Here is a 12,075-nt window from a genome sequence, read left to right as displayed (position 1 = left end):
GCTCTCAGTGTCCTGGTTACTAAATAAGTGATTTCTAACCCAATTAGAACCCAAAAACTTACATGAAAAAAATTTAAAGAAATAATTTAGAGACTTCTGAGCTCTGGCACATCGAATTCTCTGTGCTAGAATGACCCCCCATCCCTGCCTTGTCCATGTGGCAAATTGCAATTTTACTTTTCAAGATTTACTTCATGGTACTTCTACTAAAAAAGTTTCTGTGATCCACACATTCAGAGAGGTGTCCCTCCTCCATGCTCATCCAGCTTCCCATTTTTCAGTTTTAGTGTGTTGCACACTTTCTCTTGCTTGTTTATCCCACTAGTCCAAGGACATCTTGAGAGGAGGCACCCTGCCCTTTCATCTACTTGTCAGCTGACGTATTTACATCCAGCATCTGTTTACGGTTGGTGCCTGTGCTGTGTCATTTGCTCATTATTTTTAATACCATTCCTGCATGTCACAGTTTTTAGAATGGCATTTGACCAATAGTAGATTTTGGAAGTAAGTGATAAGAACTTCCTGAAGTGAATTATTAGGATTACAGTCCTTAATTGTTATCATTGATTTACTAATCCATTTCCCCAGCTGGACTGTGAGAGCTCCTTGAGGACAAGACTTGTGCTGTCTATCCTTATATGCCCAAAGCACTGGGAAATCGGTTAATGTTCCCATGAAATGACTGGCTAACTAACGAGTGACTGATAGAAAGGGCAGAAAAGGTGTAAAATAGGCACATGCAGTCTAGGGTTAATTCTGCTTGAATCACCCTAAGAAAATCATATCCCCTCTCTGAAGTGCAGAGTCCCCTTCTGTGAGCCTGAGATAAAATCCCCTGCCTCCTGTACCTCTCAGAGTTGGTGGAAAGAAGACACGAGAGGGGACTGGCAGCGGCAGCCTGGAAACTGTAGCAACTGGAAGGGCGGCAGATCCTTGCTAGGTGCTAAGATGGATCTTGTACTCAGTGCTGCAGATTATTACTTTTTTACACCTTATTTATATCCAGCTACATGGGCAGAGGATGAAACTTTCCAACAAACTATCAGTCTCCTGATTATAACAAATCTTGGTGCTTATATCCTTTATTTCTTCTTTGCAACACTGAGCTATCATTTTTGTCTTTGATCATTTATTGATGAAACATCCACAGTTTTTAGAGAATCAAGTTTATTGAGAGATTAAGCATACTGTGCAAGCATTGTCATGGATGAGTATTCCCACGGTTGCATTGTGTCTGTTAGAGGTGAAAGATTACAGTAAATTATACGGAGACATAGGAGAGTTTGCATTTGTTTGGTTTCAACTCGTTGTTAGTGTAATATCCTTCCTCTTTTTCACTGACATGATGATTTACTGGATTCAGAGAGGCCTTCATCATAGGCTTTTATATAAGCACGCACGTAAACCTCATTATATTTGGAAGATTCCTACTCCATTTGCAAGTCATGCTTTTCACCCTGTGGATGGTTTCCTTCAGAGTCTACCTTACCATATATACCCTTTTATCTTTCCTTTACATAAAGTAGTTTATTTAGGTTTATACATTTTGGTCAATTTCTGATCAATTTCCATTCATGATGGTGGTTTTCATGTCCCGCCAAATCTTAAAACCAGTTATTAATGGCTCAGCTTATCATACAGACTACCACATAGTCTTTGATTATAACTATGGACAGTGTTTCACACTGTGGGATAGAATTGGAGGCTCATTCAAAAATCCTTCAGCTTTTGAAGGGATGGGACTGCTTAGAGGTGTGAAGAAGGAAATAGAAGGAAAATGCAGCAGCAATGCAGGAAATGTTTGTAAAAATGAAAAATTATTCAATGGAGAGCTTTCAAAGAATGAGTAGATTATTACGTTAATCTTAAATATTTTTAATAAGGCAAAATAATCTACATACAGTCAAGAGACGTAGCAAATAAACGGTATCGTTTAGAAATCGGCATTGTGGGTACCACTGAGGAATGAGCCTAATGGTAGGTAAAGGAAAGATGCTGTGAGCACCAAGATTTTAACCTCAAGCCTAAAATACCATGTATTGACAACTTGCATTTTTTCAGCACACAGATCTATAGTTCATATAGGTTCAACAACAGTTTTTAAAAAGACAGAATAAATAATTGAGGGGACTACGTTATGTCCTTTTGCCTTAATCCACCCACGTTCATTAAGAAAAATTCATTGTGCTTAATAATACCCTGACTAAGCACTGTTAATGGAGAAACACTAATACAAAGTGGTTCCTTGTCTCAGGAATGGCTAAGTCTCCAGTATTAGGATGATAACGATGTCCAAACGAAAACATCAATGTGAAAAAAAAATCTTATATATTAGTGGCTACGTAAATGACCTAATTAATAGCAAGTGTAACTATATTACTATCTTCCTTTGCATAGGAAGCTTATTCCCTGGGGGACATTGTCAAGTATCACATTTTACTGATGTATAAATAAATTGGAATCTGTAAAAAAATCAGTTCTACCATGATTTAATCCAGATATGGGATTATTTCGCTAAAGATTTTGATTGTTATTATTTAAAAACCATTATTTAATGACTCTAAAAATATATGAATCTGAATATATTTGAAAGGGAAATTTGATTCCTGAATAATATATTTGACGCTACTGATTTTTTAAGTTAAATCAATGCACTGCACTTTTGATATGTTTCAAAGTTATGAACCTATAATTTTCTATGAAAGAAAATAATTGCCAATTATTTGGACCAGTCAATGAAGATTAGTTTTGAAGTCTTATTCTCCCTCTTGTCTACCTCTTTTCCCTACTTCATCTGCAAATGATTTAGCAGATACTTTCATAAAGAAATATTGTGTGTTGTAACATAAATATATTGGGGAAAAAAACATGGTTTGCAAAGCCATTCTATAAGCTATTTATGTGAAATCAATAAAAGTTGATTATGACTATTAAAAAAAAAAACAACACATGAGAGAATGGAAGAGAAAATGCTAAGCAAATGGTAATGCCCTATACAGAATTTTTGATGATGAAGAATGGTGATTTCTTCCTTCCAAAATCCCAGTCACAAGCTCATCCTTTGCATAGCTACACCAAGCTTGTGAAACCATGAGCCCCAGCTGCTATCTGAAGTATTTCTGGGCTCTGCAGGGCTCAGCAGGAGGGAAAAGGGAGTTAAAATGACCTGGTGCTGTCTTGTCTGCTAGCACTTTCTAAAGACTGCTTCTTAGCTGGAAGCTGAAGGGGAAGAAGGAGAGTTTTAAAAGGTGAGCATTGGCCAAGGCAAGTTAGCAGGTCTAGGAGTTGTGTATTCTCTACAGAGGGCTGGGGAGGCAGGTTTGGTCATGTTTACTGGTCTGAGCCCAGCTTCGGTGATGAATATGAGTGAGTCAAACCATCTCCAGGCTTAATGCAGGTCACAGGGGGAATACACAGGATTGAAATCAATGCAGATCAAATTTCTTTGCCTGATTTGCTACAGCTGGGTTAGATGTTTGTGAGAAAGTGTAATATGTCCTTTTCCTTTTTACTTTCTCTCTCTCTCTTTTTTTTTTTTTTTTTTTTTGGACAACAATGAATAACACTGGCTAGCATTTACTGAGCAGTTCTGTGGTCTAGGCACTATTTAAACAGTTTACATGCATTAGCTTCTGTAATCTTCACAATGAGCCCATTGGGTAGGTATTATAATTATTTTCATTTTACAAATGGGGGTTCTGAGGTACAGTGAGATTAAGTAAATTTCCCAAGACCTAATTGGTAATAAATGACAATGAGAGGATCCAAATGCAGACTCCAGCTCCTACTTAATTGCCCAAAGGCAAGATGGCATTCTTGGACTCAGACGGACCACACAGGGTGATTTTGAAGTCTGAGCATAAAGATCTAATGAGGGAAGGAGGGCATTGGTTAAGTTGCTTTTGGTGCTGTAGCGACACAGTATAGTGAAAAGTCCCCATCTGGCTATGCCAAAGCTGGACTATGGGGCTATCTGGCTTGCACTTAGAGTTCTAATTAGAATCCTAATTCAACCACTCACTACTAAGCAGCCATGAAAAGGAGTGGGCCCTATAGCTCCTCTGTTATAGGTTCCACATTTGTAAAATGGTTATAAAAATAACTGATACTTCTTGCAATTATCCTCAGGATTAAAGGAAATATGCTCTGTCAAATGTTTACATTATTGTTTGTCACATTCTAAGTAATCTTGAAATGGTGGCCATTTTCTATTAAAGGCAAGCAAATTTTTCTATTCTGGGACTTTATTTTCTTATCTGTAATTGACAAAAAAGATAATCTCAGAGATATGTTTCAGAAATGTGTTCACTTCACAGAAAGTTTAATAAAAATTGTACAAGCACATAAAAAATATAGTTCCTTTTGTGATAGTCTGAGATTTCCAAGTTGACCAAATTGAGTATATTGGTGATTAGTCAAGATTCTCCAGAGAAATAAAACTGAGAGAAGATTATATATATATATATATATATATATATGAGATAAGATTATATATATATATCTCACACATATATTTATATATATATTTATATGTAAATATTGACAGATTTATTATAGGAATTGGCTCACATGGCTGTAGGAATTGGCAAGTCTGAATCCCATAGGGCAGGCTGCATGTTGGAAACTCTGATGAAAGCAACACTGAATTTCCCAGGAGAGGCTGGCTGGCTGAAGTAGAGATAGAAAGAAATTCTTCTTTCTCATGTCTGAAATCCACAAATTCTGGCTTTAAGATACCCAACTGATAGGATGAGGAGACTCCCCTCATTGCTAAGGGCAATCTCCTTTGACGATTGTAGATGCACTAGGCCATAGATACAATCAACTGACTAAACATGCAAATTTATCTATGAAATACCCTCCCAGCAACATTCAGGGCAAATCTTGCTTGACCAAAAAACTGGACACCATAACCTAGGCAAGTTGACATGTGAAGTTAAACATTACAGTTGGCTACTCCATTTATTTACACATTCCTTCATAAATTCCTCTTTCATCCTGCTATACACATGCACCACACACACCCAAATGCACACACACACACACACACACACACCATATATGCATGAGCTCGTGGAAATGAGTACTTTCCTGAAGGGTTGTTTAGTGTTGGTCTGAGAGGTTATTTCTTTCTTTTTTTTTTTTTTTACCATTGTTTTTATAATTAAATTTGGTTTTATTGAGATATAGTCACATACCATACAATCATTCATGGTATACAATCAACTGTTCACAGCACCACCATATAGTTGTGCATTCATCACCCCAATCCATCTCTGAACATTTTCCTTAAACCAGAAAGAATAGGGACAAGCATAAAAAATAAAAGCAAAAAAGAACACCCATCCCACCCCATCCTTCATCTAGTTTTTGTCTCCATTTTTCCACTCATCCATCCACACACTGGATAAAGGGAGTGCGATCCACAAGGTTTTCACAATCACACTTTCACCCCTAGTAATCTACATTGTTATACAGTCGTCTTCAACAGTCAAGGCCACTGCGTTGGATTTTGATAATTTCAGGTATTTACCTCTAGCCATTCCAATACATTAAAACTTAAAAATGGTTATCTATATAGTGTGTAAGAACGTCCACCAGAGTGACATCTCGACTACATTTGAAATCTCCCAGCCAGTGAAACTTTGTTTCCTTTCAAAGAAGACGTTCTCAACCCCATGATGCCAGGTCCAGGTTCATCCCCGGGAGTCATAACCTGCATTGCCAGGGAGATTTACACCCCTGTGAGTCAGTTTCCACATGGGGGCAAGGCAGTGAGTTCACCTGCCTTGTTGGCTTAGCTAGAGAGAGAGGACCACATCTGAGCAACAAAGAGGAACTTGGGGAGACTTTTAGGCACAATTATAAGTCAGTTTAGCCTCTGAGAGGTTATTTTGATTGGGAGAAATAGTATTCCTTTCCTTTGAAAAGTAGAACTATATCTGTCTATCCATTCAACAACGGGCTTTAAGGGACCTGCTCTCTCATGATTTCCCATTGTCTTCTGTCTAGAGTCAGCTGGGTAGTATACCACTTGCCTCAGAGCTAGAAGCTCCCTCAGCAGGGCCTAGAGGTTGATGAACTGGCACTTCATAGCATGAGAATCATTCCTCCGTGGGGAGTACCACCAGGTGGGCAGTCTTACCTTCTTCTTCTTCCCCATCTCACAGGCTTCCAATAGCAGGAAGAAAATATATCCACTTAGATTTGCTAGTAACATTACAAAGCATCTGTATTATCTCAATCCTCACCGCAAGGCCATCCCCATATTGCAAATGAGGCAACTGAGGAGAGGAGAGGTCAAGAGACTTGCTTAAAGGCACATGGCCATGAGTGGTTTGACAGAAATTTCACCTTCACAGGCAAAATACCCGGCTCTTTGGTTTGAAGAGGCCATCTACAAAGACTGCTACTTTATCAGTTGTACGGGCTACTATGTAATAGAAGCAGCTCATGATTCAGAGCTAGACAGACAAGCTCAATCCCAGGTCAGTGCCATTTATTAGTAGTGCAGTTTTAAATATTCCTTCATTCCAGTGGACCCCATCTTGTGGGTGTGTCTGTAAAATGGGAGTGAGGATGCCCACCCCTTGGGGTGATGTAAGGACTGTGGTAGGCTGAATAATGTCCCCACCCTCATCCCCAATGTCCATGTCCTAATCCCTGGATCTTGTAAATGTTACTTCATATGGCAAAAGAGACTTTACAGATGGGACTAAGTTAAAGATCTTGAGATGGGGAGACTATCCTGGATATAATCACAAGTGTCCTTATTAGAGGGAATCAGAGAGATATTTTACTACAGAAGAGGAGAAGGCAATGTGACCAGAGAAGTGGAGGTTGGAATGGTGTGGCCACAAGCCAAGGAATCCTGGCAGCCACCAGAAGCTGAAAGAGGTAAGAAACAGATTCTCACCTGGAGCCTCCAGAAAGAGCCATTCCTGCCAACACCTTGATTTTAGCCCCATAAAACTCACTTTGGACTTTTGGTCTCCAGAAACGTAAGGGAATAAATTTCTATTGTTTTAGCTACTAAGTTGGTGATAATTTATTACAGTAGTACTAGGAAGCGAATACAAGGACTAGATAGGATAGTGTCTACATCTCGTGCATTTTAGGGACTTAAAAGTGGCCATTCCATTTCGTTAGATTTTCAAATATTTGACTGCATCTCCTTTAGTATGATTTTTCAAGTCTGGGCCGGAAGACAAAAGAAAAGAAAGGGAAATTGAAGGGAGTTGCAACCTTTGCCTTTACTGAATTTTGAAGTGGCCTGCTGATGTGGGAGCTTGGCAGTGTTGAGTGATTTAGTCCACAACTAGGAGTAAATCTGGACTTATACATTACATCCTTATCATTCCAGAGTCAGCCTGACCCTAACAAGTGTCAGGTTTATCTGGGTAGGTACTCATTTACAACTCAAAAGAGTCAACTACAGTATACTTTGTCAAGTTGAAAAGAGCTAAGAGCTCATTGTGCTCATGTTAGAGATAAGACATGAGGCCCAGAGAGGTTGCCTGCCTCGCCCACACATTGTGAATTTCTGGTAAAGCTGAGACTAAAATCAGGGTCTGTGAATTCCTGAAGCAATAGTGTACATGGAGGAAGAAACTTGTCTAGATTAGTGTGAAGATCTGCAAAACCCAGGAGAGCTCATTGCTTGAAAAAAAAAAAATCCCTCACTCAGACTGTGCATATTCTACTAAAATAGAAAAGACATGAAAAGGGACTGAGAGGAGTAAGCAGACACACACCAGACACCCCACTTCCTCAGTGCTTCTGTGGACGATCCGCAAGTCCCATCTCTCTTTTTGGTTTCCCTCTGGTTTCCGTTTTGCTCAGTGAGCGCATCAGATGTGGCTGTGATGTCTGGGGACTGAAGGAGTCCTTAGAAGCCAAGCAAGTTTTTCAGGCACTGTCTCCCAGAACAGCTTCCGTGGGGAAGTTCAAAGACTTTCTAAATTCTTTGGAATACCTGCCCAGACCAGGATTGGATTCAACTTGCAGATGGATGGTATGTGGGGAGTGCTCTTAGTGAGTATAGATAGATGAGTCAGTCATCATTCAAGGCAGATGATAGCAGGTTTCCCCCATGGAAATACTTTATAAGGAAATTATGGTGAAGACTTGATAATCCCCATGGACAGGAGGGAGGGGTGGGGGCAGGATGAATCAGTGAGACAGCTGCATTGTAGAAGACCAACTGAGGGGTGCTTGCTTCCCTTTGAAATATATTCTGTCAGTAGCTCATCTAAATCACTAAAGTATTGCCAAAGAGAGATTTTCTCAGAGCCTGGTTTAGTGAGCACAAATCAGTAGTGAATGGCTGCTTTGGAAGGAAGTAGACATAGTTTGGCTCCTAAGAAAGTTGTAATCTTGCTTTCCCAATTAATCTAATAGCTTGACTCAAATAAAATTGCCAATACTCAACCACATTTGACCTATAAAAATGGCACTTTCCTAGGACTCAATGTTTTATACTTTCCAAGCTCTAGCACCAAAGCTAGAGCAGAGATAAAGTCCAGTTCAGACCCTGCTAAATTTAAAGAGGCTTTGCCCACTGTAACTCTTGCAATGGGAAGACAGGCTAGATTGGTGGTAAGGGTCTTTGTGAAGGGAAGTGAGGCAGCTCAGTGCCTGGCAGTTCTATGACCCATGGTTGACCCATGGATTCCTTTCTCCCACCTTTGGCTTTCTACTGAGATCAACGCTATGTGTAGAACCTAGGCAGAGCAGGAAGATAGCCAATTAAATGGATGTCACAAGCTGATAGAGTCCCTGAGCACAGACTCAGAGCCTTGGAGAGCCAGGAAGATGAGCAGGGAACACCAGTAAAGGAACCCACATCTGGGCAAATGTATGAGTGGATGATTGTTTTCTAAAGGCCTCTCATAAGGGAAAGCAATTTTACTCTATCATTTTTGCTACTGGGTATCTCCTATATAACAATGATTGCTAATTATTACTGGGCATTTTCTGTGTGCTGTATACCATTCTTAGAACATTAAATATACTAACCTCATTTCATCTTCATAATAACTTTATGGGTAGATACTTTCATTAGCTCCCAAATTGAGGCATAGGGAGGAATAGTTATTTGACCAAGAGTAAATAGTTTGAGTCAGATGTAGGGTTAGGAACCCAAATCTCTGATCATCTTGTTCATGCTCCTCTCCACTATATTTTCTGAAGAAAACATTTCACTGCTTAGCTTTCCTTGTTGAAAGAATAAAAGGGGGAATCAAGGAAAGTGCAATATAATACTTTCATTAATTCGCTTTTTAACTCAATCATTCCACATATACTGATGGCTTACACATGTCCTGTGGTCACTGTTGGGAACACAGCTGCAAATACAACAGACACAATGCCCTTCTTCTTGGAAGGTAGACAACCAGGGGCGATTTTTAATCCCAGGAGATATTTGGAAATGAGTGGAGACATTTTTGACTATCACAACTTGGGGGTGCTACTGGCATCCAGTGGACAGAGGCCAGGGATACTGTTAAACCTCACAAGGACACAGGGAAGTCCCCACCAACAAAGAATAATTTGGTCCAAAATGTTAACTGAGTTTGAGAAACCCTGTTCTAGTGGCTATGTAGGGATGTGGGAATCATGACAGTTATCTCACAAATGGAAGACCTGGGCCAGGACCCCCAAATCACATTGGAACACTCATGACCTTGAGCAGAAATAACACAACAGACATACAATGGGACTGTGTGTGTGAGGAGTTGTGGGATCTGTGAGAAATGGGGACAGCCGTCCTCCTCCAGCGCAGTGCAGGAGGGGAGGAGACCTCAGCTGGTCATGGCCATCAGGTGCTTCCGAAGAGACTGACCCTCAGTGGGCTGCAGGCCTTGCCAACATCCCAACACCACAGTTTGGAATGGAAGGGGCAGAGGCACTCAATTCTGAGAATGAAGTCTGGACAATCAGGATATCTGCCATGACCAGAGAGCCACAAGGCATGTGGCCTCAACTCAGATGTTCTGGGCCATGTATGACTCCTGGGACCCTCAATAAACCAGTAGGCAGGGAGAATAACTCTTCAACACAACTGGGGTTGAATTTTCCACTGGTCACTTGGGTGAGGACTCAGAGCAGAATGGCATGATTGAGAGAAAGAAAAATATTGGATCTTTCTTACCCTTGAGTATTGTAGAGTATTGGACCCACTACTGGACTGCAAAAATAAAGCTCCCATAGGTAAGGGGCTTTATAAGTGCTAGTTCTTCCTTCTTATGGAGAACAAGTACAAGCAAAGTAATAGTTTTTCCTGTTTTCAGGGGAGTTGCATGATGGTTGGGGAGGTGAGATCTGCAGGTATGCCAAACTTTCCACTGCCTAAGCGTTCTGGTTCAGGAACCGAGGAAGCATCTGTGACTTAGTGAACCAACTGATTGCTTTAAGCATCAGAGTCTCTTTTTCCCAAAGGTGCTGAGACCAGAAGGCAAAGAGTTTTGTCTCTGGGACTTTGCTGTCTGCCCCAAACAATCCAATAGGAACAGCTGGTTTCCTTTGGGTAACTGAGAAGGATGTCCGATATCAAAACTATTCTCTAGGTCTTGACAGAACCTATGCAGGACCCAATAGGATTTAACCAGCATCTTGAACTGTGGTTGGCACATAGGAAGAAATGTGTAGATGTGTATTAAATGAATGAACTTAACCATTTTTGAGGCGGTAGCTTGGATATTAGGAAAATCAGGCCATAATTTTCCTTGTAAAAGCACCCAATGCAATTCAGAACCAAATTATTGCTGGTCTATTTCTGTTTGAGATGATAGAAATAACAACCCTGTCTTTTGTTCCTAATTGTGGGAGGTTGTGTAAGCAGAGTTAATAGCATTTAGGGTTGCAGAAGCCTAGAATCGATGAATTGGAAGTTATTGGTGGTAATTTTGTCTGACTTCTAATTTTGTGCACAGATGACCTCAAGACATTGATGTCTTTATTTTAGAAATATTTATTGAATTCGGACATGTATCACACCTTGGGTATAGGTAATGGGACCATGTCATAGGGATTCAAAGGTGATCCATCATCTCTGAAGTTGTTTAAAGCCCAGTATGGGAGACAGGCACATAGACAAGTAATCACAGCACAATGTGATATGTGCTGTAGAGCAGGCCACTCTAAGGAACTTTGGTAGAACACAGAGCGAAAGGGAATCTAATTTTTCTATTGCTGAAATGCTGCCAGTGTCAGGAATCTTAGGAGGAAATGTATTACTATGTGCCAAGTACTGTGTCAGGGGCTGGAGATGCAGAGTGAGACAATCATTAAGCAAGTAAATACACAAATTAGCATTTAGTTACAAATAGTGATGAGTGTGATATAAGAAAAGTTAAGCAGCTGTATAACAGCCTACTTCCCTGAGTACATCTACATTTGATCCCACTATCTTATCTTAGTTAATACCATCAATCCTGATAGGTGAGCACTTTAATCTTCATTGTGCTAATGAGGAAACTGAGGCTTCTAGTTGTAAAGTGCTTTGCCTAAAGCCACATATATAGCTGGTAAGTGGCATAGCTGGGATTAAAACCCAGAACTGTCCAATGCTCAACTCCTAGTACTCACTGGTATATGGGTTGCCCCATTCAGGGTCAGTTTCATTTATTAGAAATGCAGTGGCTAAAGCATGTTGTTTCTCATCAGTCAACTGTTTAGTTTTTATACCTTTAATGAGTACCATCAGTTTAGGAGTTAATGTGCTACCTCACGTGAATTTATAAATACTTCATGTGGGTTAGTCTTGTTTAAGTAAGGCTTGGGAAGTCTGATTCTCCCACTCAAATCCACCCACTTTCTGTATACACTACGCTGGACAGAGAAGTTCTTATTAAATACTCATTGGCTGAAAGCATAGACCTTGGAATTTTTATGGTGTTGAATGCAGACTCCAAAGTAATGGACCAGGATGAACACATGGCTTTGAGTTCTATCATTAAAGTCAAACAGACCTGGGTTTAGATCCCAGAGTCAAAGCTCAGCTACTTACACCTTTTGGGAGCTTTTGGGCAAGACTGTTGGCCTCTAAAGCCTCGGTGGCCCCACCTGTGAAAT

At 40.2% G+C, this 12,075-nt stretch overlaps 1 pseudogene; it reads left to right on the top strand.

The window, feature by feature from the left end:
* Positions 1-948: 948 nt before the first annotated feature.
* Positions 949-1,850, top strand: LOC119505294 (annotated as a pseudogene).
* Positions 1,851-12,075: the final 10,225 nt, after the last annotated feature.

The sequence above is a fragment of the Choloepus didactylus genome, chromosome 10 (assembly GCF_015220235.1).
Source record: "Choloepus didactylus isolate mChoDid1 chromosome 10, mChoDid1.pri, whole genome shotgun sequence".
Taxonomy (NCBI): domain Eukaryota; kingdom Metazoa; phylum Chordata; class Mammalia; order Pilosa; family Megalonychidae; genus Choloepus; species Choloepus didactylus.
Note: the sequence above shows the minus strand (reverse complement) of the source record. Positions and strands in the feature narration are given on the sequence as shown.